Genomic DNA, 7,555 nt, shown 5'->3' on the forward strand with positions numbered 1-7,555 from the left:
CTTGTATGCTTGAAAGGCATTCACTTGTTCATTTGTTCCCCTACATTCACTTTGATCATGTCCCAAAGTTCAACAATTCTCACATATCCCACTTGGGATTGATGAAGATGCCGTCAAGACATTAACATGTTGCTTTTGTGATTTTGAGGCTTCTTCAAGTCTAGCCCTAGCTTTTACAAACTTTAAATTGATGGTATCAATATGAGCACTAAGTTGAGAACCCAATTGAGTAATAGAGTCCACTTCATGCTTTCCTCCTCTAGTAGCCTTTCGAGGTGTACTATATTGTGAATTATGGACCGCCATTTCCTCAATCTTGTTCCAAGTTTGATTATCGTCAACTTCGGTGAGCATGCCATTTGATCCCATGTTGAGAATGTTTCTTGAGTCTTCATAAAGACCATTCCAAAATTGTTGTACCAAGAACCACTCGCTAAGTCCATGATGAGGACATGAGCGACAAATTCCCTTGAACCGCTCCCAAGCTTCATACAAAGATTCTTCATCTCTTTGCTTAAATCCCGTAATTTGAGCTCTTAGCATGTTAGTCTTTTCCGGTGGGTAGAACTTTTTGTAGAAAGATAGAGCCAATTTCTTCCAAGAGTCAATTCCGAGAGTAGCCTTATCAAGGCCTTTCCACCATTGTTTTGCGGTGCCAATTAGAGAAAAAGGAAATAAGACCCATCGAATTTGGTTTTGAGTTACACCGGTTTGAGAAATCGCATCACAATAGTCACAAAAAGTCTCCATGTGAGAGTGAGGGTCTTCACTAGGCATCCCCCCAAATTGGCTTCATTCGACTAATTGGATAAATGCGGATTTGAAAATGAAATTTCCGGTTAAGTGTTGTGGTGTGGGAGTACCATTGGGTAGGTTCTCCTCGGTTGGTACGGAATGTGATGAAAATTTAGGCATTGTGGGTTGATTTTGTGTTGGATTTTATGTTGGGTTCTCCTCACCTTCTCTTGCAAAAGGGTTGACGAACTCAATAGTGTTTGGTTGAATATCTACAACCTCACCAATACCTCTCAAAGTTCCTCTAGCAAGTCTTCTATTGTTTGTCAAAGTCCTTTCAATTTCGTGATCAAAGGGTAACAAGTTACCTTGTGATCTTCTAGACATGCAAAATATCAAACAACTCGAAAATAATTAGAACAAACCTTGAGGAGTTTTACTTCCCCAAGGCAAAGAAAGAAACAACTAATAACAATCTAAGAAAATCTAAATCAAGTTAACACCATCCCCGGCAATGGCGCCATTTTTGGTCGTACTCACTTGGGAGGTTTAGTTTTCGGTACTTGTCGGTAGGAGCACCTAGACCAAAAAAAAAAATTTATAACTCCACAAATAACTCTACTATTAGTAAAGAGGCAAGTAAAGGTCGGATCCCAAGGGACGGGTATTGAAGTGAGATTTTCAATTGCAAGTAGCGGTGTCTAAGGGTGTCACAATTTGGGGTTGGAATAGAAGATCACTAAACTAAATAGCAATTAAAGTAAACAAGCAAGATGATTAAAAAGGGATGTAAACAATTGATAAAAGGCACTAGGGTGTCATGGGGTCATAGGGGATTCATGGGAATTGATCATACAAACATATTCTCAAATTATAAGCAAGCAATTATTGTTGTGATGGATCGAGTTGGTTTATATCTTACAATCCTAGGAAAGTTTGGGTCTCGGAGCCGAATCGATTAGATTGTACAACACCTACAAGTCGACTTAATCTTCCCTACTCAACTATATGCATGGTCTAATGAGACTCGAGTTGGTTTATGTCTTACAAGTCTCATTGAAAAGATAAGTGAAGGGTAAAAAATGCAAGGATTCATAGGCTCGCATTTCATCAAACATAACATGTGCATAAGTTGAGATCACAACAAGCAAGCAAATAAACTATGAAAACATATTAATTTAAGCATGAATCATCCCTCATGTTGGTTTGCCCTAATTACCCATTAACCGTAGTCAAGGAAACTACTCACTCATTATCATGTTGAACATGCTAGCAAGGTTGTCAATTATACCAACAAAGTAAAACATGATGAATAAATGAAGATGATTAACAATAATTAAAAAGGGATTAAGAGAATTATACCTACTAATTATTCCAATAATAAAGCAAAGAATAATAGAAGTACTTGATGATTGATTGGAAGTTTGTCAATCTCCCAATAATAACCCAAATAATCTTCAATTACCTAAAATGAAAGATGAACAAAAGAGAGATTAAGGAAATGAGATTTGTATTAAGACTTGATTAAAAGTTGATTACAAGATTAAAGAGAGATTAGATTGATATAAACTACACTAGAGATTGATAAGAAGAACATGATTATCTAATTAGACTAATGGGGTATTTATAGTGGGGATTAGGTACACAAATTAGGGTTTACTAAGGGTTTAAATGACGATTAAGTCCTTGAGGAATCGCTCCTCTCAGAAAAATATGCGAGTCTCCGTTTTGCTAGTCTTTCCAAGGTATGCGCATCCTTCATAGAACAAGAAGAAAACAAAATAGCTGTAAGACAATCCGAGCGTCCAGGGCACAGGACGAGCGGATTGTCTGGCTTTTGGACGAGCGGATTCTTGGGCTGGACGGGCGGATTCTCTGGCTTTTGGACGAGCGTCCTTCTTAGGAAGACGCTCGGATTCCTTGTCTTGGACGGGCGTCCAGGGGGCAATCCGCTCGGTTTCTGAGTCAGCTTCTTCCTTTCTTCTTTTCTTCCTTCTTCTTCATACAATCCTTGAGGATTTTGTCGGAGATGCAAGGATCTTTTCTCATCATTGCCCAACTACTATAATATGTACAAGGGCCTTCTAGTCTTGTCTTCTCTTTGATGCTTGGTCATTGAATTCAATCAATTTAGCTCCATTTTGCCATGAAAATGCAGGGTTTGCACTCCTTTCCTACCAAGGGATCATAACCTCAAAGAATATGCAAAACAAAGGACTAAAGACAATAAATGACCTAAATATCCACTAAAAAGCATGGGAACAAGGCTAATTCGGGGACTAAATATGCTCAAATAATGGTCACATCACGCGTCAAATGGGCTTGTTTTGAAAGTAGCGAACTCAAGATGCCGCCGTGGAAATAGTGAACTCAAATCTTCACTATCACTGTTTTTTTGAAATGAACGGGTTCCGCGAGGAAGCCCCCTGTTGGTATTTGAAGGAATAGTGGATTTGGAATCGTCATCATTCGTTGTTCTCTTTTGAATTTTAAGGGACGGTTTTGATCGCCGTCTGTTTTGAAGAAAATAGCAAATTTTAAATTTTGTTATCATGTTTTTTGAGTGACGGTTTATGTGCCGCCATTGAATTTGAAGGAAATAGTGAATTTGGAATCTCCACTATTAATTGGAGTGACGGTTTATGTGCCGCCGTTGACATGTGTAGGAAATAGCGAATTTGGAATCTTCACTAATAATTGAAGTGACAGTTTATGTGCCGCCTTTGACATTTGATAGGAAAGAGTGAATTTGGAATCTCCACTATTAATCGAAGTGACGGTTTATGTGCCGCCGTTGACATGTGTAGGAAATAGCGAATTTGGAATCTTCGTTATTAATTGAAGTGACGGTTTATGTGCCGCCGTTGACATTTGATAAGAAATAGTGAATTGGAATCTCCACTATTAATTGAAGTGACGGTTTATGTGCCGCCGTTGACATGTGTAGGAAATAGCGAATTTGCATTTTCGCTATTAATTTTGAAAGTTTTTGAAGGAAAATAGTGAATTTTGATTTCACTATTATTTTTTGAAATTGACACTTTTAATTACCGTCGTTGAAATTTGAGGAGATAGTGAATTTTGATTTCACTATTATTTTGAAATTTGACGGTTTTAATTACCGTCGTTGACATTTGAAGAAATAGCGGATTTGAATTCTCGCTATTATTTTTTAGACTTGACGAAATAGTGGATTTTGAATTTTCACTATTATTTTTGAAAATTTGAAGAAATAGTGAATTTTGGAATTTCACTATTTGTTTTTGTATTTGAAAAATGACGGTCCTTAGTGTCGTCAACGAAAACTCGAAGTTTAATATGGAAAATTGGGCTAAAGCCCAAATTTCGGTGAAAAAGCAAGGGGATGCCTGATTGAGGCGTGAGCTACCTTGCGAACCAGAGGGGCTTCCCTATTTTTGTGTAAAAGACACGAGGTTTGGCTGCATCCCATTCCTCATTCATCTTCAACCTTCGAAAATCCCTCAGAAATCGCCATTGTTGGACCTTTGCTCACTTCCATTCGTGCTATCAACCGTAATGTCATCTCAAGGTATGTATTTCCTCTTGAATCCATTTGAATTTGTTGGTCTTTAGCTTGATTGAATTAGGGCGAAATTTTACCCTAGAAAATTGAATTGGGCGTTTTTGATTGAGCCCGTTTCGAGTGAAATTGATGATTGCATTAGGTTAGAAGCTTGTTTAGGAGTATAAGGATGCTTTTAGTTTGAATTTTGGTCCCCGTTCCCGCTCCCTATGCTCGAAAAACGTGAGTGAGGTGAGAAACCTTCTCATCTCGCAATGCCAAGTTTATTTGCTTGGGTAGTGGGCCCCATTAGGATGCATTGTAGTCGGGAAAGACCGTATTTGCCATTGTGGACCTTTGTTGGGTATTGTGGGCAAAATTGGAATTTTTGCCTTTTGTGACGGTTTTATGTCTGACAAAATAAGCGCCTGTTTGGGCTTACATTGAGTCGGTTTGCCTTGAAATGGACCCTATTGGTAGTTTAGGTCACCTTGAGGTGTGATAAAATCACGTTTGCCTTTTTTTTGCGGTCGTTGTTAAATGTTTGACCGGTTTGTGCTCAAATTGGCGTGTAAATAACCTTTTTTAGGCGTAGAAAAATTCCTCATTGCATTGGGAATGTATTTTTGGTTTTTGGCAGACCTTGTGTGGGTCTTGAGATGCCATTTTGGTTTGTTGTTTTGACTCGTCTTTTGCTTGAAAAGAAGGGCGAGTCAGTTTTTTGTGCGTTTTTTTTGTGAATTGTTTTTGTTTTTTTTTGGTTGGGTTTGGGCGAGGTTGCCCTTATTTTGCTTTGCAGGTGGTTGATGTTGTTGTTTTTTTTGGATTTGTCCATTTTATACCGTCATGATGCCGAAATTTCGGCTGACGTTATTTGTTGTTTATTCTTTTGATCGCAGGGTACCATTTGGGACCTACGGGGTCCGTCGTGGAGGCCTTGGAGGAGGAAGATGATCCTGGAGGGGAAGGGTCGACTGTTTTTTGTTACAGGCTTGGTTGTGTTTCTCCCTGGCGGCCTTTGCCCGGCCAATAATCGGGTATCGATCGTTGGTCGTTGTCTACAGAGGTTCGGACGACCGATGAGTGGGGTTCAATACGGGCGTGTTATCCCACGTTGCCGCTTTTGATCGTTGTCGAATTCTGGTGATTGGAGTCCAACATCGGGGTAGTGTCTGTTGTCATGGTCCTCTTTCACTCTTGAATCCTGCTGATTGGAGGTCAACGTCGGGGTAATGTGCTGTTTATGATCCTCGGTTGTCGTGTCGTCTGAAGTCTGCCAGGCATCATTTTTCTTTTTGTCGTGGAGTAGGAACGAGGTATTACCGTCATGGTAACCACCTCTGCTTCCGTTGTTGCTGATGTGAACATTATTTGCGCACATTTAGTCCCCTAATTGAGCCTATTTTTGCATACTATTATAGCATTTCATGCCCATTTTTATCCGTCAAAACCTTCCTATTTGCTTTTCTATCGCATTTCATATGTTTTGTAGAAAAGGAGATAATAAGGCGGAAATTCCCGTCTTTCGTGCATATTTGGAAGCTACTTGACGATACTAGATGGACTAGTGTGAAGAGGAAGCAAGGACTAAAGACCAATCCCACAAGAATAAAAACGGAAGTGAACAAAAGGGAAGAAAAGAAGAAGAATTATTGCTGAAGAACAATCCGAGCGGATTGTCTCCAATCCGCCCGTCTCCTCACAGCACAATCCGAGCGGTTTCCTCCAAAGACGCTCGGATTGCCCCGCCAGAATCCGCCCGGATTCCCTCGAATCCGCTCGTCTTCCACCGACAGAGTCCGCCCGTCCCGACTCCAATACGCAAAGATTTCTTCACAAAATAATTTCGTCTTCTCCAACCTACAAAGAAAGAAGCCCTTCCTTCGAGAAATACCGGCTCCTCCCTGCTCCATTTAAAAAGTGTAATTACTATTTTAGCCTTAGTTAACCCTAAATGCATCCACCTAATTTCCACTATAAATATCCCATTTTGTAAATCAATAAGTGTATGGTTTTTAGGAGGGAACTCTCTTAGATTAGATTAGGAGTAGATTAGAATAGATTACTCTTTAATCTTTCCACAAATTATACATTAATCTCTCTTTAAATTGTTGTTCAAGTTTATTATTCAAGTTTATTTTTGGGTGATTGAAGATTATTGGCCTGGGTTTATTGGGAGATTGATAACCCTTCATCAATCAATCAAGTTTCTTCTATTATTCTTTGCTTTATTATTTGGATCATCTCAAGCTTGGTATAATTCCTTTACTCTTTAATCTTTATTGTTTATTTCTTCATTCTATTATCATGTTTATACTTGTTGTGATGATTGACACCATTAATGACATGTTTCCCATGATAATGAGTGAGTAGTCCTTTAGCTAGGATTAGTGGGTAATTAAGGGAAACCAACATGGGATTGATTCATGCTTAGTCTAATATGTTCACATAATCAAATTGCTTGCTTGTTGTGATGTCAACTTTATGCACATGTTATGTTTGATGAAATGTTAAGCCTATGAATCCTTGCATTTACAACCATCTCTTATCTACTCAACTTGACTTGTAAGATATAACCCAACTCGAGTCTTGTTAGACCTTGCATTGAAGTTGAATAGGAGTAAAGTAAGTCGACTTGTAGGTGTTGTACAATCTAATCGATTCGGCTCCGGGACCTAACCCTTCCTATGAACCGTAAGACATAAACCAACTCGGTTCCCCCACAACACTAATTGCTTGCAACTTTGTAAACATGTTTGTATGATCAACACCATTAATCCCCTATGACCCCATGTTATCCTAGCACTTTTAATCATTTGTTTACATTCTTCTTTTTATTGTTTGTTTTACCTTATTGTTTGCATTAGTTTAGACACAACTACAAACCCAAACAAATCGTGACACTAGCATAAATTGAGATAGATAGATTTAGAACCCAAAGCACACCGTCCCATGGATCGACCTCGACTTACCGCTAACTAGTAGTTTTTTGAGTATTATAAATGTGTTTGATTGGATGAGTGACGACATCAACCGGACCAAAATGGCGCCGTTGCCGGGGATGGTTCTATGTGATTAAGTTCTTACTTGTTTGTCTATTTTGATTTTGCTTTCACCTTGAGGAACTTGTTCCTCAAGGATTGTTCTTACCATTTTCGTGTAGTTTCCATGCTTGTAGTTATCTCCTTGTCTTAGTTATGATGACTCAAGACATGTGTTATGGAGTATGTGGTAGATTCTTTGGGTATGACTATGGGTATGGGGAGTTTGAGGAGCAAGTCAACACAAACCTACCTT

General features: G+C 39.0%; 1 non-coding gene across 1 annotated transcript; it reads left to right on the top strand.

Annotated features, from left to right (window-relative positions):
* Positions 1 to 436: 436 nt before the first annotated feature.
* On the top strand, positions 437 to 543 carry LOC141636836 (small nucleolar RNA R71). The gene has a single exon (XR_012541417.1). It is a non-coding gene; the product is annotated as a small nucleolar RNA R71 (small nucleolar RNA).
* Positions 544 to 7,555: the final 7,012 nt, after the last annotated feature.

Source organism: Silene latifolia, chromosome Y (genome assembly GCF_048544455.1).
Source record: "Silene latifolia isolate original U9 population chromosome Y, ASM4854445v1, whole genome shotgun sequence".
In the NCBI taxonomy this organism is placed as follows: Eukaryota; Viridiplantae; Streptophyta; class Magnoliopsida; order Caryophyllales; family Caryophyllaceae; genus Silene; species Silene latifolia.